General features: G+C 36.2%; 1 protein-coding gene across 4 annotated transcripts in view; it reads left to right on the top strand.

Moving 5' to 3' along the window:
• The first annotated feature begins 16,629 nt into the window (after positions 1 to 16,629).
• LOC149205413 (calcineurin B-like protein 3) overlaps positions 16,630 to 24,942 on the top strand; it is a 335,347-nt gene continuing 327,034 nt past the window's right edge. For 2 of the 4 annotated variants that reach the window (XR_016252450.1, XM_089395059.1), the window contains exon 1: positions 16,630 to 16,891. The gene's annotated coding sequence lies outside the window, so the exon portion shown is untranslated. The remainder of the gene's footprint in view (positions 16,892 to 24,942) is intronic. The other 2 variants (XM_089395057.1, XM_089395058.1) reach the window with 1 other exon arrangement.

Consider the following 24,942-nt stretch of genomic DNA (forward strand, 5'->3'; position numbering starts at 1 on the left):
TGGGTCCATTGAAACTTTTTGTGATTCAATTGAATGTGATCAAGTAGACCTTTTTTGAGGTCTATCTCAACACAAATTCTAGCAAATGAGAGAAGGCCTTTTTTTGTTCTTTCTAAATCCATTTTTTTAAATTTTCCCATAGTGTTTCCAATATCCTCTAGAACCTTATGGTGCCAAAAACAAAGAAGGATATTTAGGATTCTCAGCCATACTGACATAGTTGTAACCACCATATTTGTAGCATCAAACTATGCAGATCATGGAGTAATGAAGAGCCCTGATCAACCCCAAAACCATGGCCCTTCATTCATGATATACTCCAGGTCTTTCTATGTATCAAATTGAACAATGAAGAAGCCTTTTGAACACAAATAGACGTCAAAGTTGGGTGTTCATGAGGATAAAACCCACTAGTGTAATGTGTTGGATTTAGGCCACAAGCCATCAAACCTGTAAATAACAACCTTGGATTGAAGAGTAGAAAGTAGAGAATTTAGCTCTAGAATATTAACTTCCATAACATGTTCCATTTGCTCTACAATATAGGGGTTTAGAACATTTTTGATTTGTTCAACTAGGATGGAAGCCTTCCCTTTCACTGCATCGTTGAAAAATATTGATCCGTTGGGGTTTCTTGAACTCGAAGCTGCTTTCAAAATAGGTTATCCTTTAAATTTCATAGATTAAGAATTCAATGCTTTCTTAGTATAGGATTTTTTTCTTTCTAGATTAAATTTACTTTCAAGTCTTTACTTTTCATCATTATAACAGATTTACTTTCATGTTGATAATATAGATTTACTTTCATGTCACTATAACAGATTTATTTTCATGTCAATAGAGTAAGTTTACTTTCATGCCAATTGTCATTTAAATTTCATATATTAAAAGATTGCTTTCCAAGTTTTGAATTTGAGACTTTTGAAAAAGAAAGTGTGTGCATACTCATCTTAGACATTTTTCATGAATGGGTTTTATTTCTGTTTTTTCGTTTCTTTCAATAGATTAGGATTCTCTTTTGAAATTGAAAGTTGATTCCTAACATATATTGTGTAAGTATACTTCACAAGTTCACAAACCTTGGGTTTGACAATTTAATGACAAGTAATTTAACTAACAATTAAATTGCCTAACAGGAAGTTTGGGAAATTTGGTGCTCGGAAAAGAAAGAAGAATATGGCAAAGGTTCATTGTTATGAATTTCAAGAATATGGGCACTACAAGAGAGATTGCCCTAAGATCAAGAAGGACAACAACAAAAGAAGAAGGGAAGAAGCCCATATCACTGAAGAAGTGGAGGAAGCTGAAAAGAATAAATCCAAGAAATATGAAGTAAAATATCTCTACTATGATTGAGATATTCTTCCTCACCTAGTTCTTTTCAAGTTTCTATCTCAAGTTTTTCATTGTAAAATATAGCTATAATGGTAGGAATCATTAGAGGCATGATATGATGCATCATGGCATCATAGAAGTATATGATTGAAAGCAAGATCTCGTGACATCATATTAGAGAAGCATGAAGGATAATTGAAATAGAAGTCTATGGCAGGCACCCATAGAAGGATGTAACTCTTGGTAACCTCATTAGAATCATAAGTAGTACTTATGAGAAGAAGAAAATTCATATAGTATAAAGCTCATAATACATCATTCAAGAGGATAATTTGTTGGACAAGGATGATCAAAATCCTCTGTTGGAATCTTAATTGGAAGGTTCGCCTATTGGAAGAAGAAAGTGTCTCACCAATTCATGCAATGATGGTATGATGCCATAATAAATGAAGCAGGTCAAGGTGATTGAAGTTCTTTCAATCAAGGAGGTTGTTGAAGGAAGTCTAGTTGACCTAAAGAAAGAGATGAGGCATGTATTTAATTGAGTCATGTCATATGGTTATAAATATCATGAATGAATGCTCTACCTCAAGAGCATGATCAAAAGAAAGGATCTCCTCCTTTGGAAGAATGCATGAAGGCATGGTTCACACATTAAATATATGAAGTCAACATAATATGTCCTCATATGAAATATGAGGTGGTTGACAAAATTGAAGGAACTATGATTTGAGATTCCTGGGGAGAAATGTGTGAATAAAGAAAGGAAGAGATCATGAAAAATGTGACTATGGAAAAGGCAATCAACATCCAAGGACTAAAAGATTTGACTACGATATCTCCATGGGAAAGATATGAAGATCCTGATAAAGTTTGAAAAAGAAAGAGACCCTTGACGTTGTATATCTTTTGGAGATGTGTCAATATATGTGCAAGATGTTGATGCAAATAAGGAGATGTCGTGATGAAAGACCATCACAAAGGTAATTTTCAATTAATGTTCATTTTCTATTTTTGAAAAATACCTGGATTGGCTAATGCAAGGCTACCAAGGGAAGAAATGTATATGTCATCTACAACTAATACTCATGTGGCATGATGAAAGATCCTAAAGGAAACATGACGTGAAAAAGGTAGTAAAGTGTGAAGGAAGGCCAAACATGGACTAATGGATCACTTTCTGATGAAAAGGAGGATGACATGACTGACATGATTCATAAATGAAAGTGAAGGATGGTCTGTGCCCTATGAATAAGTCCCAAAAGATCTAGGCTCCATATCAAAAAATAAATTCATGACATCAAAAGAGGAAGTCCTACAAACAACTGGTTGTCCCATGATCTCCACCTAGAGAGCTGTTGGAAGCAAGTCCCCGGTCAAGAGGGAGCTTGATAAAGTCCCTAGTTAAGAGGGAGCTTGGGTACATTCCTTCATTAGAATGGGTATATCCTCCCAAGTTGAGAGGGAGAGATAGACACATCATTCATGTCTTCATTTGGGAAGATAGAATGGAGGATTGGGTAAGCATATGGCATATGATACTCTTTGAGGATGTGATAGGACATCCAAGATAATAGTAGTAGTAGAGGACCGATATTCTTTGAGGACTAGGAATCCAAGACAAGAATAGTCCTAGTGGAACATACTTTGATAGAACCTAGGTGGAGTATGTTCCGAGAGAAACAATGATGAGGGTGTCTGTAAATCATTGGTCTTGCTAGCATTGTGCTCTAATTTTGTGGAGAGATAGAGCAGTTAGTCAAAGCCTTACTATGTGACAATGCTGGATGTTATGATGCTAAACATATGGGTTACCAATCCGACTCTTCTTATAACAATTCTTCATATTAAGAATGTCCAAGTACTTTGTATGGATTATGAACACCTCCCTAGTTAAGAGGGAGTGTTGAAATATGTAACTAGGTTCGGTCTTCATAATGACATGCGTAATCATGATTTATGAAAACGAAGAAAAATAAAATTATTTTATGCTTAAGACATGGTTTCCATGCTCAAGGAATTTTATTATAGATCAAGCTCCCATTGTGAGTTATTAGGACTCGTCATTAAGTCATAAAGTCAATTGAGTCATTGTCATGTATTGAAGACCCATTACATATTGTAAAAGAAAAATTTATTTGAGTCATTATAAGAGTAAAAAACCCCTCCAAGACCTTGTCACAAGTACTCAATCAAGTTGGGCTTCCAAAGAAGATATAGATTGTTCTAGAAGGAGATGTTGGCCTAGGCATGAGGACAAGTCGACTTATTAAATGGGAAGATCCCTATATAAAGGAGGACTCGGCTCTACTTGGTGAGAATCTATCAAGCATCTGAAATAAAAGAAGAAGTATGATTAAAGGGTAGAAAGAAGCCTCTCATCCAATGAAGGGAAAGAGAAGAAGATCGAATTTTTTGGCATTGTTTTTGGGTCATCTTCCTCACACGTGTGACTAAAATTAGAGTTTCAGCAGTGAGGTCACATCAATCCTTGAAGAAGCCAAGAAAGGGGTCACAAAACAAGCATTCTTGCTAGCCGAGATCACAAAGGAAAGTCTCCAAGTCAAGCGAAGAAGAAAAGCCTCACCAAACTCCTCCAATCAACTCACACGTGCGAAATTGCAGTGGTTTTAGGCAGGCTGAGAATTGCAGGACTATGGAAAGAGGCCAAATTTCAGGGAAGTCGAGAATATAAGTGCAAGAAGTTAGTTTGATAAGCATTGACTTGGACAAGAAGAAGAAAATTGTAAAAGGTCTTGTGACTTGGTCTTGGAGAGGTTGATAGGTCAAGGGTCTTGGTCTTGGAATTCATCAATTGAAGATTCTATAAGAAGAAGAATTCGTTTGGGTTTTCCTCTCAAGTTGGAGAGGCTCTGGCCCTAGCTAATCGCCTACATTTTGTGTCCTTTGTCTCATGATTATTTATGATTTGGTAGTTGTTTGATGATATAAAAAAATAATATATTCAAGTGGAAGAAAGAGGCTAATAAAGATTAAGTAAAATTGCATCACAAACAATGATAATTGCAAGATAAATCGCCTCATCTATTTGCCCTAGATTTCTCAACAGGAAATAGAGGAAAAATGTCTACTTAGTTTATAATAAGAAAAATAATGAAAACTTATTTATACTCGTAATTTATTAATTAAATTAGAAATAAGATTGTTTTTATTAATTGATAATGAACAAAAAAGATTGGACTCTACTCACACTTGATTGCATCAAGAGTAGCAGTGAGGTGCTTTACAACTCAAAATGGGGGAGATGTTGTCACAACATTACTTGACAACAAAATGATTGCTTTTTTTAATTGGTAATGAACAAAAAATATTATACTCTACTCACAGTGGATTGCATCAAGGGTAGTGAGGTGCTTTATAACTCAATATGGGGGAGATGTTGTCACATAACATTGCTTGACAACAAAAAAATAAGTAAACAAAAAATAAATAACTACATATGTACATGTGCCTATGATAATGAAAAAATAAATAACTATAAACCAACATAGATCCATTCTAAACCTTGATCCATCAAGCATAAGAGAGATCTAATTTCTTAAGGTGTACTTTTTTATCATTTAATATGAAGGAATTAATACATGACATGGAATTAAATGATTAAAAAATTTACACCTTAATAATTCTAACCCTTCTTGGTGCTCGATAGATCTGTATCTAAAATGGATCTACTATTATTAAATTAACTTCCGTTGATACAATTTTAAGATCTCAATGCATAGTAAAATCATCATGTGTAAATAAAACTAGCTACTTGAAATAACTTGTTGGTAGTCCACAAGTGGTTAGACATCTACTTTTCCCATATGCCTAAGGTAGGTTTCCACACCTACCATATGCCTAGAGTCTTGGATTGTTAACTTGTTTCCTATGTTAAGGAAAATGAGTGCTTAGCCTTACCTCATATTCCGAGACCCAAAGTGATTTAAATTAATGACACACACACACAGACAATACAAGAAATTTGTATTATGCAAAAATCTGTCGCTAGAACTTGTAGCCGAAGTATAATGAGATGAATACTACAAGGAAAAATCCTTCCATAATTCTAGGAAGAGAGGGGCAAAAAACCATCCTCCACTCAATAAAAGAAAAAGAGGGGGAGATCCAATACTATATCTTCTGAGACTTGACCTTACAACTTTTCGAAAATAGTATATTCTTACATATTGGTTGCACAAAATGGTACAAAAGAAAAACATTTCTAAGATATAATCAAAATGGACCCCCCATTAGAACCATGAGAGGCTAAAGAATGACGAGCATATGATTTTGAAGATTTATTGCTTTGATTTTTTCTACTCCTTATTAATGGAGGGGAAGACCGTTGATTTCTTTTTAAAACTTTTGAATATGAAGGAGAAGAAATGGAGAGAATGGCCTCTTTATTTCCCCCGAATTGACCTCTTCTTCCTTTTTATTTGAATGAGGGCTTTTGCCAATATCCTCAGTAGTAGCCTCTTCCTTAATGGGTGAATTGATGTTCTCCGAAGGCACTTAATATGGATTTGGTTGATCTTCTTCAACTATGACTTCTACCTCCGACAACTTCGAACCTTCATATCTATTACTGGATGGGGGATGTTGATTATATTCATACTTGCTAGAATGAGGCCTTTTAAATGGATGATTTGTGTGCTTCCTTAAAACTGGTTTGAATGCATCTTGTTCCTCATTACTTTGAGAAGATGGTACGATAGAAGGTTGTAGATTCTGGACAACTTTTTTCAGAGTGCCTAAAGATGGGATGAGCCAAGTTAAGTTGAATTGTCTTAGGGAGTCTTTTTGAAAATCCATTTCAACACAAATTCAAACATATGAGAAGTTATTGTCCTTTCCCTTAGAGCTAGAAATGTGGTAGCCCAATATGTCACCCATGGCTTTGAAAATACCATCACTATAGCAAAAAAAAGGGGGAAGATATGACAATCTAATCTAGATAGGCATAGAGGAGATTTCCATGGAAATATTAGAATCCATAGTCTCGTGAGTGAGAAACATTCCCCTAGAGCCCATGAATTATGGCCCAAATTTGTAGATTATATCCCTGTCCCCCTTGCTTTTAGAACAAAAGAAAAACTAAGCCTCTCCACAATATAAAGTAATAATGGGCTCATGATCTACCTGATTGATAGAGACCCATTCTAAAACAGAGCTATAATTGGGCCAAAGTATGGTAAACTTACCATTAAACTCTCTTTCCTTAAGTGAATTAACGTTCTTCTTCACATAGGCAACAAACCCCAAATGTAGATAAGGAATTGCATCTGTGCTTTTAACAAATATACAAAAGGGCGGAGAGCCATGACCATCCATGTTGGGGTTGGAACAATCACCCACTGTACCGACATTAAACTCAACAACCTACTTGCTTTAATTAGGAACAAGACAACAAACACAACAAGGTCTAAAAAACTGGCACAAAGCAAATCAACTAAGAGAGCCTAGCAGGTAAAAACTGAAACTCCACGACCACCAAGTAAAAACACCAAAACAACCACAAACTACTCTCACGACATATTATTCATTATTGAAGACACTTGGGGAGAAGCAACAATGATTATGAAATATTAGCCGCGTGCTCCTTGTGTTTCATCAACTCCATCGTATGTGAAATTTTGATCACACCGTTGAAATGTTTTAAGCACAAGAAAACTTTTTATTTTCAATTGCTTTATTAAATTAATAATTAATATATACTAGATATTAGTATCATATTTGATAATTGCTATAATTTTGGCAAGAAAAAAACCATATTATATCTAAAAACATTTAACCTTTAATCTCAAACATAAAATCTAAATACTAAACCTAGTTCCAATTTAACTTTATATTTACATAACATATTTAATTTATAACAATAACATTAGCCGTAGTCTATCTGTTCCACATTTTGGAGAGTTTTCTGACATATTTCTCAATTTAATTTGTTTAGAATTCGGTAGGGATTTATTGAAATGATAAGTTTGAGTTGTAAACTCCACAATCATAGTGCCCTATTAGTTTTTCAGGGTGTTGAACACCCTGCTGAATCCATATATGCAGTCCAAACCTATTTTAAACAATAAAACTTAAAATTTGATAGAAAATATTCGCCAGATTTTAACTAACAATTCTAAAACATAGCGTGTTTAGACAAAGTGAATAACATTAATGAAATGATATTTTAAGGTCCACGAGACTAAAAACAGTCTATGAGACCATTAGTTTCCTGTTTTTCGCTCTTGGCAATTCAGTCCTTTTCCGATTCAAATTGATGATGAGTTGACCCAACCTTCCAACAATCCGCTCGCTAAAAAGACAATGCCAAGAAACTGATGCTAACATGTTCTCATAACTTTTTTTGATGTCTTTGAATGTAGCACATTCCAAAATGAATTTTTTTTCCAATTCCACAGTCCCAGATGTGCAAAACGTACACACCCTTTCTTCCCAAGCTTCTTTAGGCCTTTTCCACTGTCCTGTTTCACACCGAAGTTGATGTGAGTTGGTCCTTAATTGAGCAATAAGAACCTTTTCCCTCCACGAAATGCTAGCTCCAATGAACTCTTTTTTTTTGTAAATCACTCGTAGGGTTGAATTCCTCAATGTAATATTTCTTCTTTCTACCCAACTCTTTTCCCCATACCCTTTTACAAAACTTCTCTGATGCAACATTAAGGCTGCCATATGCTAAACACTTTATCGGGACTTAATTTTCCCCTTAATGGCCCCTTATTAAGCTTCATATGCACCCATATATATATTGGAAGCGTTTTCTGCAATTAAACCCCGTGACCTTACCCTTTTCACACAATACACAACAATACAGAAATACATAGGGATGCCTGGAAAAACCCGCTTGAAACCTTTATCCGGACTTTAAATACAATATATCCACATTTATAATTCTATCGGGTCCACTCATCACCCCTTCTCTTTGGTCTATCACGATATCGCTCTTGCAACTATTGCAAATACATAATACCAGGTTATATGCAAATACGTGGAAACACATAGAAGATCTAACTGAAAGCCTTAAGGTCAGATCTCAAAATCTATATATTCACATTTAGAACTCCGTTGGGTCTGTCCATCCTTTAAGTCATTCCTCCGCACTCCGATAAGTCCGAACTCCGATTATCGATTTATCGTTATCGATGATATCGCATTATCGGCCTATAAGAGTATCGCCTTCCTCTATCCGCTAGCTCCTACTTCCTCCGATTGCGATTGTCGAATGAAATCAGGGCTCAGCGATCGGTGATCGCAATGTTTTAAGGCTCGATGCCAATGTTACAACTTCCACCGATGTGATATATCAATGCTCTGCCCTCCGATTGATCTGAATTGTTGATCTATGAGATCCAACGACCACTAAGCATTCTTGCCCTCTATGCATTCTTAACTTGTTTTTGCTCCGTTTTGATGGTTTTCCCTGTTAACACGCATTCCTCTACAAATCACGCACATTCTACATATACCTAACAGTCCTTCATTTATTCAATAGATCACCATCGATCCTTAAGTGATTGATGGCCAATCAACACTAGAAATGCATAAATATATAGTCCCTTCGTCTTTCTCTCCTCTCTATGCTTTCCGAACTCTGCCTGGATGCATATACTAACAGAGTCACTAATACAAAAAGAATTTATCATTTCATGATGAATAACGCACTTCCACACTCAGAATCAACTCTCTGTGTACAAACATATAAACACATAATTTCATATTTGAGGCTCTCTGCCCCTCTCTGGCTTGATTATTCTAATTAGTGGCCTTCTCCTCTTACGCTACCTGTAGGATTACATTACTCTCAAATCCTCTTGAATCCTCTCTTGAATCCCCTTTCAGAAAAGAAAGGAAACACATATATGCTCTGTCTAACAATTTCCTTCCACAAATGAAGGAATTCACTATATTTTAAGAAATCAAATCCTACTCTAACTAATCATTCTAACTGCTTGGCTTGATCTCCACACAGGGAGGATCACTTGCCATTTATTCCCAATTCAGTTCAGAATTAGGCAATAATTAACTACTTACATTTATTTGAAATTAATACAAATTAAACAACCAATTCTTCCTCCAAACTTTCATTAGCCACAACATGTGACCACACCATCACATTGCTGGCTAGGCCTAGATGCTCCTGCATCAGACTCCCAAGGTTAAAAATAATCATGATCTCCTGATCATGTGCTTCTAATCTGTGTCCTCCTGGATCCCATACTTGGTTTGGTAGTTTGTCCTTGGTTGTTGTTGTTGTTGTTTGTTGTTCTCCAGGTCTCCATATTTTATGCTGCAATGCCCCATTAGCTATGCTTTCACTATCTGCTACTGTCCTTTTCATATATCTTACTGTTGTTTGCTCATCATTACAGTTTATGACAGGTTCCCACATCTTAAATTGCAGTTTTCCATTTCCTTCATCTGTACCATTCTTTCCATCCAATCTTCCTTTCTTCTTTTGTCCTTTATTTGTTTTATTGGAATGTTGTTGTATGAGTTCCCACAACTCATCAATTTCTTTATCCACTTCACTTCTCAGATGATGAATACGATTCTCCTGCAACTGGATGTGTTCTTGAATGAGAACATCATAATCCCTCTACCAAAACCTTCTCCATTGATTCCCTGCAATAATTCTAGTTCCTTCTTCTGGTTTATCATTCATGGCTTCATCATTTCTTACTTCAATTCCCAGTATACCTGCAACTCCACAATTTTTTTTTTCTGAAAATTAAGAATTCTTCCTGCTTGCTTAGGTACTTGGAATACCTCTTCTTCTAGTAGCTTAAATTCTGCACACTTAAGGATCATGGTATCATATTTGTCTGCTTATGAAATGTCATCTTCAGCCTCTTCTCCATCAATAACTCTTTGTGGTACAATAGCAACCCTGTTACTATAATCTCTTGAACTCTTTTCTAGTTCAACAATTCCATACTGCAAATTCAACATAAGTCCATCTTTCTGAGTCATTCTGATCTCACCCTTCGTTACTTCGATCTGATCTTCAGAATCAACTCATTGTTTCAAATTGGCTTCACGAGAATCAATAAATTCATTAAATACAAATGCTTTACCCTGTTTCTTCATTATGCCGACATTTCTAACAACTTCTTTTCCATATTTGTCTTCCATGACAACTTATTCATTCTCATTCAGTTCTGGTTGTACAATTTGATCACTTATTCTTTGATTTTCTTGCCTCCTCTTCAAAAGACTTGACTCATGCCACAAATCTGTCATCTCATTTGGAATTTCTCCCAAGAGTTCTGCACGATCTCTACTATCTTCATTGTCTGCAACATCTGTATTTAGTACTTCTTTACGCTGGCTTTCTTCAAGGTCAATAATCTTCAACAACTGTTTAACATCTACAAAGTCTTCTATATCAACCTTCAATAGTTGTTTACCTTTGGCTTTAGCCTTCAACAGTTGTCTAATATCTGCATAATTTACTACAACTATGTTTAACAGTTGCCCTTTCCTCTGCATCACAAGATTGTGTGAATTTCCTTCTTCTAACTTCTGAAAAATCATATCTTTGCTTTTCCTTTCCCTTATGACAACATGAATCAGTTGTCTTACTTCAATGTATCCTACATTTACACACAAAATATTAGTTTCAAAACTATGAGACACCAAGGTCTCCTCAAATAATTTCATCATCAACTCTTCCAGTTGACTTCCACTTACTAAATACATCATAAGATTATCCATTTGGTTTGTATTAGCTTCACCAGTTTTCTTGAGAAAACTCTTTGTTCCATATTCGTATGAATGGATCTCTTCCTTTCCAAACACTTCTTTGATCTCAATAATTCCTTTGCCATCCTCCTTTTTAATTATCCTTTGGATGTCATCTGACTGGACATCTTCCTTCACTTGACTGTAACTTTTCTCCTTATTCTTCATATGACTGTGGGTAGTCATATTTTCACCTGTTGATTTAACAGTTTCCAATAATTGTTTGTTTTCCCTCAAGTTTACATAACCTGCAAACACACAACAATCATCAGTTTTAAAAATACAATACCTTTCGTCCTCTTTTGATGCTTCAGGCACCAATCTTCCATCATAGATCTTCTGGATTTCAACAGATCCTCCTTGCTGGGACTCCATTCCTTTGAGTCTCTCCTTCTCTAACAAATCAATATGAATTTTTTCAAGTTCCCTAAACTCGTTCATCAACTTGTCATTCCACCTATGTTGCAATAGCTTCCACTTGACCCTTTTCTTCGTTCTCCATCTGTATCTTTGGTCTTCATTTGTCTTCCTTTGTACTGCCAAAATAATTTCCTGTTCTTCATTCTGTTGCCAGTTGCTATACTCCTGCAATTTAATGCCTTCCTCAAATTCGCTCTCATGTTGTTGATCATCTCTTTTAAATTGTTGGTTCCTTCCATTTTTATCCTGTTGGATTAATACTTCTGTCTCCCTCATGTCTCTAAGGACATAACTTCCTTGTTGCTCCTGATCTTCCATCTCACCTTCAAATAATCTCTGCTCAATTTCTTTGATTTCAGCATCATACTTATTAATGTTGTCCTCCGTACCTATAGTCACATCATTAACTGAAGAGTCTAAACATTTACTTAACTCTATAAATGTTTGAGACATTTCATTCTTATCATGCATAGTAACCATATCCTTTTCTTTATCAGGTTCTGAAAGCTTCATTTCTCCTTCAGGTTCCTTGAGCAATATTTCCAAGAATTCTATTTCCATGTGAAATCTCTCCAGCAGTTCATCACAACTTCCATTCTCAGCTTCATCCTTTTCCTGGCAATCCTCCTGAATTATCATGTTTTCTGCACTATCATATTGCAAAGTTCTTTCATCAATTTCATTAAACAAATTCATTTGTTTACCTTCTTGTAATACCACTATGGTATTTTCATTAGACTTCTGGTCTATGTCAACTTCATCTAACTGTCTTACACCAAACATAATTTCATCTATGAACTCTTTTTGCTGCAATAAATTAGCACCTTCTTCCTCTAGAATGCATTCACCATCATACTTCACCTCAAGAGCTTCATTCCTGTTTGTGACAATTCTACTAGACTGTCCATCATCCTCTGCATATGTTGCAAACATACACAAACTATGAGAATTAAAATCACAAGGCTTCATTGCCTCATCTGCTTCCCTTGTCATCATATCTTCTAATTGTTCTGAACTGTTCCAATAGTTCATGAGATCTTCAGCTAATCTCCCATTATCCCCTTCGCCCAACATTTCACCCTGTTCTGGTCTACAAATGGAAACATCCATTTCTGTCTCTGCTTCTCTGAGGTTTTCCATCAACCACTTTACCTGTCTCTGCTACAGCCTTCTCTGCAACTTAGGCCACTTCACTGGCTTCCTCTTCAAGACCCAACCTTGTCTTTGGTTCTCCTCGAGCAACATTTCTAACACATAGATTTTTCCTCTTATTTCAACTATTTCCTTGTCAATCTCTGCTTGACTCATCCATTCCCTATGGATTAGTTGAGCACTCTTCTCCTCCATCTTGTAGCCTTCTTCGGAACCTTTCATATGACTTTCCATAGCCATCTTATTTTCTGTGTGAGCTCTACACCTGCAACCAATCAACTTCCTTCTAAGTTGATCTTCTCACCAAGCTTCTCCTCTGCCTGGTCTCCAAATCCTCTTTCCTTCGAACTTGCGCTGAGCAATCTTGCTCTCTCTCTCTGGTTGCTACACTCACTACTCTTAAGGACTCCTCTGTCCCTATCTATTCCAAGCTTAAGTTGGAATAAGGTTCTGCTACAATCTCTAAGAACTTCCTAAAAGTTCTTCTATAGTCTCATTGCTGTAATCCGGTGCTAAACTTGCATTCATTCAACTGCTGCTACTTTCATACCTCTGTAGTCATAAATCTTCATAAGCAAGGTATCCTTGCTCTGATACGAAAATGATGCAACCCTAACGTTGCCATATGCTAAACACTTTATCGGGACTTAATTTTCCCCTTAATGGCCCCTTATTAAGCTTTATACGCACCCATATATATATATATATATATATATATATATATATCGGAAGCGTTCTCCGCAATTAAACCCCGTGACCTTACCCTTTTCACACAATACACAAAAATACGTAAATACACAGGGATGCCTGAAAAAACCCGCTTGAAACCTTTATCCGGACTTTAAATACAATATACCCGCATTTATAATTCTATCGGGTCCACTCATCACCCCTTCTCTTTGGTCTATCGCGATATTGCTCTTGCGACTATCACAAATACATAATTCTGGGTTATATGCAAATACACGGAAACACATAGAAGATCCAACCAAAAGCCTTAAGGCCGGATCTCAAAATTTATATATTCGCGTTTAGAACCCTGTTGGGTCCGTCCATCCTTTAAGCCATTCCTCTGCACTTCGATAAGCCCGAACTCCGATTGCCGATTTATCGCTATTAGTGATATCGTATTATTGGCCTATCGAGGTATCGCCTTCCTCTATCCGCCAGCTCCTACTTCCTTCGATTGCGATTGCCGAATGAAATCAGGGCCATCGATCCTGGCTCTGATCTGACGGTCCTTGTTTAATCGACTATCGGTGATCACGATGTTTTAAGGCTCGATGCCGATGTTACAACTTCAGCTGATGCGATATATCAATGCTCTGCCCTCCAATTGATCTGAACCGTTGATCTATGAGATCCAACGGCCACTGAGCATTCTTGCCCTCTATGCCTTCTTAACTTGTTTTTGCTCTATTTTGATGGATTTCCCCGTTAACACGCATTCCTCTGCAAATCACGCACATTCTACATATACCTAACAGTCCTTCATTTATTCAATAGATCACCATCGATCCTTAAGTGATCGATGGCCGATCAACACACTTATACACGAGATTAAATGATTAAGGCACAACACGACTAGAAATGCATAAATATACAGTCCCTCTATCTTTCTCTCCTCTCTGTGCTCTCCGAACTCCGCCTGGATGCATATACTAATAGAGTCACTAATACAAAAAGAATTTATCATTTCATGATGAATAATGCACTTCCACACTCAGAATCAACTCTTTGTGTACAAACGTATAAACGCATAATTTCATATTTGAGGCTCTCTACCCCTCTCTGGCCTGATTATTTTAATTAGTGGCCTTCTCCTCCTACGCTACTCGCAGGCTTACATTACTCTCAAATCCTCTCTAATCCTCTCTCGAATCCCCTTTCAAAAAAAAAGGAAACACATATATGCTCTGTCTAGCAATTTCCTTCCACAAATGAAGGAATTTACTATATTTTAAGAAATCAAATCCTACTCTAACTAATCATTCTAACTGCTTGGCTTGATCTCCACACAGGGAGGATCACTTGCCATTTATTCTCAATTCAGTTCAGAATTAGGCAATAATTAACTACTTACATTTATTTGAAATTAATACAAATTAAACAACCAATTCTTCCTCCAAACTTTCATTAGCCACAACATGTGACCACACCATCACATTGCTGGCTAGGCCTACATGCTCCTGCATCATTCTCCATAACAAATCCTTTAGCTCCTTGCTATTTGTGGGACAGACATTGAGGTAGATATTCCTTTTTTGCATCCATGTGTAGTTTTGTTTCATCCATATTTTCTTTCTTTCACTGGTGCCTTCATTGAAGATAACATTAGGCCATCTACCTACTCTCATTTGTTCAATTCTTTTTAGGTATCTTATGAGCCACACCATAGCAATTGCTTCATGGAAGTTGCTCATGTGTCACTCAACATTATCTCATAAGGTACCAAACTTTTTATTTTGAACTTGCTCATGATCAAGCGTTTTTGGATTTTCTCAATTTTGTTTCCATTTTGAGACGGGAGTGCTGCTAGCCCACAATTCACACCCATATTGCATCACTGGACAAACTAGGAGTCGAAAAAGCACTTTAATTGTTTTCCAATCCCATAACTCTGCCTCTCTACATCTGTTTTGAAGAACATATAATGCTTTCCACCCTCCTAAAATTCTCTTCTTTCTGTAGTCCTCCAAATTGAGTTTGTTGTTGAAATCAATCCCAAGATACTTGTACTCCTTTACTTCTTCAAAAATGTTGTCTTCAAAAAAGAAAGTATGCTGGCTTGGCTTCCTTTTATAAACTTCTTAAACAAAATATTTGTTCCCTTTTAAATTTCAATATTCAATTTATGCATCCAAAGTATTATCTAATTAAATTAAACTACACTAATAATATTTAACAACATCCACACACAAATTTATGCATCCAAAGTGTTATCTAATTAAATTAAACACCACTAATTAAACCTAACAACATCCACACAAGAAAGAAAGAAACACCACTAATTAAACCTATCAACATCCACACAAGAAAGAAAGAGTAGATAGAAACTTGGCTAGAAACAAAGTTATAAAAAGACAATTAATTTTTTGCCACAAAATTACATTTACATTAAAGAAGGCCGAATACATCAATTAGATTAAAAAACTATGAAATTAAAATAATTTCCTTTATTTCTTTTAACCAATATCTCCACCAAATCAGGGAAACCTCATGACTCAACCTTTGATAACCTAGGTTCTCGTGTACCTTTGCCAAAAAGAGATTTACCACGTGGGAGAAAAAAAACTCACTTAACCAAAGTCCCATCTCTATTCGAAATAGAAGACCGCCAGCGACCAAAGCGTTTCTTAACCAACGGTACGTCCATCCTTGGTAACACTCTATTGCATCCATTTTCATGAAACAAAAGCGCAAATTCGGATCTTTGGCACACTGAGGAAGTTTAAGGAAAGGCGAGTGTGTTGCTTTCTTTTTTTAACTAACAGAGATACACAGGTGCATTAGCGTGCGAGAAGAAAATCGTGAATTTTAAATGGTTGAACTTATCTTATTTGTTGAGTTAGAAGAAGAAAAGAGTGAATTTTAAATGGTTGAACTTGTCTTAATTGTTGAGTTAGAAAATATTTTAAAATTGGATGAATAGAAATAAAGTTAAAAATTGACCCAAATTATATTGAAAATACTTTAAAATTGGATTAACAAAAAGAGAGATAAAAATTGACCCTCTATCCATCCTTTCTGAAACAATTACAGAATATTCCTGACAGTAAAGGGACAGTAAAAGGACGTAGTTTGTAAAGAGGGAGTAAAACGGAAGATACACAGCAGGAAAAGGCATAGACACGTGTCCGAAGAATGGCCATCCCCACGTGGTAGAAATTGGTAACTTTCCATTCAGAATAAATCGCTGTCTAATATTAAAATAAAATGATTGGTGAATGAAACATACTTTATTCATCTCACTGACACACTCGTTACATGATATCTTGGAAGCTAGTGAGTGGCAAACGGTGGAAGCAAAAAAAAATAAAAATAAATGATCGACGCTTCTCTGAATTGCGATTGTAAATGTGTAATTACATACACTGCGGTGGGCGTAGGAGTAGGGGTGATAATTTTGCATTAATCAGAAGTAGAAGAAGCAGCAGCAGCAAGGGTTTGATCGCCTTTGGAAAATCCGACGAACTAAGGGCGTTTCCTACTTGTGAATGTCGAGGTAATCTTACCGCCCTATTTTCAATTATTTTGCCCCTGCATTTTGAGCTTCTTTCCGCTTTATTTCCAGTGGAAATCAGTTAGATGCAAACAATTCTTCTGCCAGTTGCATGAATTTTTGTAGTATAATTTTGTGTTTTCATCAGAGCGCATTCTTTAGACTGTTGACGAATTTGCAAATTCTTTAAAGGCTTTCTTCTATTTTCAACCAATTATCGCACGAGCAATGCTTTTTCTTGGGCGAACTTTTGATTTATTTTCCTCTTTTCCGTACCGAGGGTTATTAATCTCAATCTAAAGGATTTTGCCGTATTGTGTTGGATTCTCGCTCTTTTTTGATTTGGTTTACAATTGAGTAGATGATGGCAATAATTGAAGCTCGAAATTGTGCATAGGAATCGAAAAGATATTTAAAGTCTACTGGAGACTGTAATTGTAAGGTATTTAAAGCAACTGACTGTTTCAAAATGTTATTTCTTCAAATATTCTCTTTGCCAGGCACTGTAAGAATCATTCATACAGCACTGCATAATTATCTCTAATGAACTTTGTCATTACCATTGTCCGCAAATGCAAAATAAAGTATAAGCTACTTTATCATAGTTTACCTGCGATTTTGGAATTGGTCCCCGAACTCCTTTACGGTGCAATTGTACAACTGCAGAGTCGATTTAAAGAAAGATCCACTATTACTTTGATGCATAATTCATCTATCGTGTTGTAGTTTTCCTAGATGTATTTCAAGGCTGGAGCGTCATCGTCGCATCTCATCCACATTCTAGTTGTAATCTGAGTACTGCTGCCCCATATTTTACAAGGTGTACCTTGAGCGTCTTCAGCTACTACTTGTGTGAATTTAGGGTTTAGCTATCCTGTCTTAAATATGTGAAAACGTCAGAGTGTGACAACCAATAACTTTTGGATCTCCACTATCAGTTGTCTTCCACCTAAATTTACTTATCGCCCTGGCAACATCAGTCCTCCATATTGGAATAATAGCAGGCCACACAATTCACTTATGATAGTCGACTTGGTTTTCCTCAAATTTCCATTGTATGCTTGTGGTTTTAGATTAAAGTTTGCTCATGGTTTCTGTAGCCAGTGGTGTGATGATAAATCCAGTATCTGTGTGTTGAGGGCTGCATGATAGACAGCGTCAATAGTGTGTCAAATGATGCACTGGGTTTCATTCAGAAAGTGGATATTTATAACATTGTATAAACACAATCACCTGTTAGAATCTGCTCTTTAGTTACTGAAACTTGAATAAACACAATCACATATTAGTATCCAATCTAGAAAGGCTCCGTAAGGGACATGTTCAGATTATACCCAGAAATATCTCCTGTAGAACAAAAATTTTCAAATGTAAATAAGAGATGATTGATATGATTGAAAAGTACATTACACACGTTCTTATAAATTTACATTATTTGGTAATTATTAATTAGCCCACCTATACAATTTAATACTAAATGCACATTTACTACCCTATTCTTACCCAATGCCTACATAATGAACTTATGTTCATTATAAGTTCATTACAAGTCCTCCCCTTTCGTGGGTGCTTTGTCCTCAAAGAACTGTTTAGAGAGGATACTGCTGAAGAGCGACTGCGCTTTCCCACAAAGTGTCTTCAGATGATGAAATTTTCCATTGAATTGAAGATCGTTGGCATATTGTTTGATTCTGTTCTGAGCTTTAGCAAGGTTACGCTTTAGGATGTGCATATTCTTTTGTGATTTCTCCCATTGGGCTCTTATGTCAGAAACCTTGATGTCAGCTTGTCTGAAGTCCTTTTTCATGGAACTTTGATCTATGCAAGTTGTATATCTTGGCAATTTAGCTTCTTTATTTGGTGCGAAGGGGTTACTTTGGTGGTTAAGGGTTCAAATGTATACGTTTGTAAGTTTTTCTTTGCCATTTAAATTTCATGATCTACTTCTAAAGATTGGTCATGTAGTTACCCAATAGAATTATCCATTATGTGCCCAGGATTATGTCCATTATTCCAATTTGCATTTAGAAATTTTGAGTTTTCAATGACACTTTGTGACAATGGCTTACCTCTTTAATTTTCTTGTTGTCTACAACCCATAGTCACTTTCGAGATTAGGGTTGTGGTTTTGGTCAACAAATCAAGCTTATAAAAGCAAGGCTAGGTGAGGGAGGAAGACGACATAGAAAGCATTTTTGAACAAGAGAGTGATGAAGGAATTTTGCTCTAAGTGTTCAAGAGAGAGTGATAAAGGACTTTCACTCTGAGGAATTAAGTCTATAGGAGGAGAGTGCAGCAGGTTTATAGCAGAAGGAGAAATACCCAGCAACTAGAAAATTCAGGAGAAAATTTTGGGCATCCATACAGCCAAGAGAGGGCAGGTGGCAGGCCATATAGGTTGTAATATTTTTTTAACAGAGCCATAGGGCCATATAATAGCAAATCCGTGGCATACAACGAACGTATGGGCCATACAACAAGGCTGTAGGGCCATACCATGCATGTGTGAGTTTGCAGACGCAGTAGGCAGTAAATGGAGGGATGCATAGTCTGTACGGACAGTGCCGCAGGGTTCTTTTCAACTGACAAAATTGCCAGGTTTGCTGTAGCTTGTATTTTTCTCTATGGGAAGCTTATTTTCCCAATTGGGAAAGCCCTTGTATGCTGAAGATATTATTTAATGAACAATAGATTTGAAGGGTAGAATTCATGTGTGAGATTGGCTAATTTTTGCTTTCGTTGATTTATTTTATTTACTGTTAAAATCCCAGCAGTGCTGTTTATTTATTAAAGTTATTAATTAAGTTATAGTAGGAAAATTTACTAAGAAATGATTTTTCCATTTGCTGGGTTGCCAATCAAATGAATTTGCCAAGGTATCATTGCATCATCCATATCTTCATATATGCATCATCCATTTCAGACATGGTGTTTTGTTTTAAAATTCCAAATTTTGTATCTTGCTGCCCATAGATGTTCTTTTATTTAAAGTTGTGACATACTTTTTAATTTATAATTTAAAAGAACTACTTGTGGATGCAATTACATTAATATTCATGGTTTGGAAAACACTCCACTAAATAATGTTTTTATCTTATACATGAACATTTAAATTTATCACGTTGATGGTTAATGCTTAAACACACTTTAATTTCTTAAGTTTATCCATATCATGTGAATGAATTTCATGTATAAGCATTTTTCTCTTGGCTGTCATATTTCCACATGTAATGGGCATCTCTTTCATTGGACATTAGATTTCATGAGATTTAAAAATTAATGAACATTATTTGAATATCTCACTAAGACACTCAACATTAATAATGCCATTAAATTAACCAGTCTAATCCTTAAATATTTGATTCCTTCCAACATTTGCTTCCGGTTACCTATCAAATCAGCACTAGCAGTGTTGCTAAGGTCTTGGCAACCTGGTAGATTGGCACACATAGGGCAGGAACTCACTGTCACCTCGGCCCAAACCCCCACTATTTAGTCTCAACACCTTCTAAATAGCCAAAGGAGGAGTCCCTAAATTTACCCCAAATAACTCCAGTGCAAGACCAATGCTTTATATGGAGTCACATAAGGGGAGGTGTTCACTTATACCTCCTACCTAGCTGTGGTAGTAGAAATCTAAACAACAAATACTAGTAGCCCGAACTCATTGAAAATATGGCATGTAACCTATGGATTTTGGTCTATACTAAAAATCCTAACCAAAAATACAATTATCTTTTAGTGCAGGTCACTGGTTAAGGAGATATAGCTCAAAACAACTTGCTTTCCTATGTAAACTCTGCTTAAAACACAGGGACAAGAATATGATTTCACTCTAAAAGTCACCGTACAGGTGCCTTAACACCTCTAGATGGTTAATTTAGGGGTGGAGGAGATATGAGGGTGAGTATAGAGGCTTTTGAGACCTCCCCTCAACCAAAATATGGCTGAATTTTTTTTTTTCAAATTTTTGGGTGAAAAATTTATTTTTATTTTTTCTGAGGAAATATCTAGGCAGATCCACTCAAAGAGATCACTTCCTACCGGCTTATTTGAAGAGTCTAACCCTAAGGGCCTCGAGGAGAATTGACCCCGTGACCTCCCATTACCAAGGTGCTTTAGCAACGAGAACTCGACCAATTGATCTAACCTTGGGGTTTTGGGTGAAAACTTGTGTTTACACACCCATAAATTTTCAAATTTGATTTTTAATTAAAAATGGCTAGAAATATGGAATTTACTTAAAAAATTGGAAATTTATAACCTTTAAGCACTGTAGAGTAAATAGCAAGGTTCTTGGTTGATTTTACTTTCTTGGATAGCTGTAAACCTTGCTGTAATTTGTGCAGATCGCTTTGGTACAACAACTTAATCTTCAAATTCTCAATACTAATGGCTAGATACAATTATAAAAATAATATGCAAAGAAATTTTATTCTATTTTGGTAAGATCTCTCAATTAAATCAAATATCCCGAAGGTTTTAGCTTGCTAAAAAGATGAAAAATGAAACACCAGCAAGCTGATATCCTAATCTATTGTAGAAAAATAAAATAAATCTTGTATTTTGAAAATAAGTGGTTGTGGTGTTATACCTGTGCCCTTTTGTATCTCACCTTTTGTTGTAGTGTGAATTCAATATTCTTCTAAGTCGATATAGATGTGTGTTTCCAAGGGAGTGAGTTTGGTCTAGAATGAAAATCGCCCTCACTTTTGCCTAAGCCTTCTTGGTGGCTTTCAAACTTTCCCATGAACAATCTCTTCTTGAAATGGCATCTCCAACTTTCAATTTTTGTGTGCGGTAGAATACGAAATCTTAAAGACGAAATGAACCTCCCTCAACAGGATGGTTCAAATGTTTGGATTGACTTACCTACAAAACCAAGAAACTCAAGTGGTGTTGCTTACTAATTGATTTTTTCCACGTGACTATGTAGCCCCTCAATGGCAAAAATTGCTAGTCTTGGAATAGTTTTTTCAATGACCAAAACAAGTTAGAATAATTATGAATGAATCATATATCAAGAATAAAAGTAAAAACAAAAGCCACTCCACCAATGTACAAAATAAATTACACACATGTTTTCAAAATATGAGCTCTTTATTATGATAACACTTATCTCGATTGAAAACAACAACATTACAATGACGAGGGGCTATCCTTTTATAAAGAAAATTATAACAACGAGTTAACAGTTAGTTTGACTCTCTTTCAATAAAATATTTACTAGTCATCCACATTTTGGAGACTTAGTAAATTAATTCATAAAATATTACAATAACATTTTTAATTCACCCACTAGGGGTCGACTTGAACAAATTTCCACAATTTAGCTCAAGATTCCCTTTGCTCGTGGTCCATTGCTCTACTAATTGGTTGATTGGGTCTCCAACAGCTAGTTAGACCTTCTAGCAGTGAGTTGACTTCGCCAACAATTCCGGCACTTGGGTATGCTGAAACTGGCCTGGATCGGAACTGGGGATCTCTTGTAATCTTCATATCTTGCCCAACATTGCCACACCATCACCTGCTTGCCACATCATCATGTCCGTTTGGGGCTATAACACCTTTGAGAATTTGGAGAAACTGAGACATGAATTTTGTTCCTTTTGTTCTGTAGACCAATATTTACATATTATATATTTTGTCAAATTTTGCCCCTATTAAGCCTCATAAAAACCTATCCTGCGAAATCATCATGTCGAAGTGGATGATCTCTAACACCCTCGAGGATTTGCCAAACTTAAAACATGGGTTTTGTTCCTCTTATGGAGTAGACCATTGTTAATGTCACAAACAACCCAATGCTGCCCCTATTTTGTCAGCTAGAAACCTGTTTGACTTGATCACGCTGTAAGTAGCCATTGCCATCTTAGTTTGGAAAAAATTCAACGTGGCATGGGTTTCTCTCTTCAAATTACACATTCTGAGACCAAACTGAATTTTTGACCATTGGCACCACTTTGCATTAGGCACTGTGCACTGCGTTGGGAAATGTGAATGTTGTCAAAAGAGACAGCTATGCTTTGAGAGCTGTTATGAGGAATATTGCACCAAGCCAAGGTCACATATAGACTTGATAAACTCTAACCATGTGGCATGACATAGGTGCACCTTGACACAAGTTGGACTAGCCCATACACTGGTGATCACCCTTACAAATGGAGACTTCCATACAACCATGAGTCCACAAGAGAGTTCACTGAAAGCCCTCAAATCCAGTTAAGGACGAAAGTGACCTTAAGTGGAACTTCAAGAGATAGGACATGGTCCAACTGAAGAAATGAATGCAGACTCAATGATAAAGACATGTGTAGGATGCCTAATACAGGGCCTCACATTGTTTTTACATGGCTTTTGACTTGTGACCTTGGGCTTACAATGGTAATGAATGCTGCACTGAAAAGTACATGTACCCCTATTGATAGGTGGGGTAACATTTCCTTTTCTACCCCACTTGTCTAATTTGGGCAAGTATGATAAGCATACCTATATATGATAAGCTTCTTTGTGAGGTAACACATCTAATCGTAGGCCTTTATCACAATGATAGAATTTAGGACTAGTCAAGGGATTCCCCCCTTGGCTTGGTTTTGGCAAGCCTGAAGTGAGGAGCAAGCCACTTAGGTGATAGGTTTTTACTTGCTCCCCTTTGGGAAGTTAGGTCTTTTCCTCTAGGGAGTGTCTGAGAGCTAAAATTTTTGGTGCCATTGCTAAGATAAAGTCTAATACTTGGTTATTAGAAGTTTAGCTTCACCTTTGGTGTGTACAAGCTTAATTCTTCCTTCATTCACTCATCGGGTGATTCCATAGGGTGAAGGGTTGAGTGGAGTGTATCCAACTAGAAGTTTAAGCCAAACTATTTACAAAAGGCTTTCGGACCCTGAAAACGCCTAGACAAGGAGAAAAGAGGTTTCTTAGGCTTCCTTTAGTGCCATTCCTACAAATCCAATTCTTTTTGTGACCCTAATTTAAACAGTCATCATGGGTGATAAACCTTGGGTAGAGAATGTCTATAAACCATCAACATGACAAGAATTAATGGGCTTCCTCATAACATGCCCAATAAGTCTGAGAAGTGATTATCCAAGTTCATAGGTAACAATACTATCTCAACTAAGAAACACATCCATAAAGTTTATAAAGAAGTGGGTGAGCATCATGTAGCAAATGAGAAAGAAGATGTAGTTTTGAAGTTGTTTTCATTAACCTTAAAAAAAATGCTAAAGATTGGTTTAATGGCCTACCAAATAATAGTAGTGCTGATTGGGATACCTTCTATAATGTCTTCATGAAGAGGTGGGCTAGTAGAGGCCTACCAAATAATAGTAGTGCTGATTGGGATACCTTCTATAATGTCTTCATGACGAGGTGGGCTAGTAGAACGGATGCTAAATGTTAACTTCATGAGATGAAGAAGAAAGAGAGTGATACAGTGAAAGAGTTAGATGAAAAATTTGATAGGTTAATAAGATATTTTTCTAATAATTTGAAACCAAATGATGGCATTATCTTGCTTCATCATACCAATGCTTTTAAAGGACATTTTGGTTTCCTATTAAGGGATGAATTTCCAACTACCTTTGAAATGGTGAAGGAACATGCTATAAAGTAGAAGAGGATTTGCATTCGCTTTCGTTTAAGGTAGAACCTTCCAATCCTTCCAGAGCTTCTTCATCAAAACCCAAATCAGAGAAAGGTACCATGAATAGTATTGAGTCATCTACTGACATGATGTAGTACATGGCTGATGTAATGAAAATGATGGAGGCTGACTTTTCAAAACAAACTGAACTCCAACAACAAAACCAGACATTATAGAACAAGACTATTCAACTAGAGAGGCAGATTCATTTCTAACCTAGGAGGAACTTTAATAGGGATAAGTTAAGACCTAATCAACATGACCAAAGACCCCCGACGACCCCTCTTAGTAGTAATAATTTGGTGGATGAAAAACAAAATCCTTTGTGTTTTCCTTATGATATGCCTCATTGCCAAGATGCTTGTATACTAAGAAAATTTCTCAAATAGCAAGTGAAGTTAGTAAGGAT

Source organism: Pinus tabuliformis, chromosome 1_2 (genome assembly GCF_031772625.1).
Source record: "Pinus tabuliformis cultivar Carrire ecotype Pingquan chromosome 1_2, CPIR1, whole genome shotgun sequence".
NCBI classification, from domain to species: Eukaryota; Viridiplantae; Streptophyta; class Pinopsida; order Pinales; family Pinaceae; genus Pinus; species Pinus tabuliformis.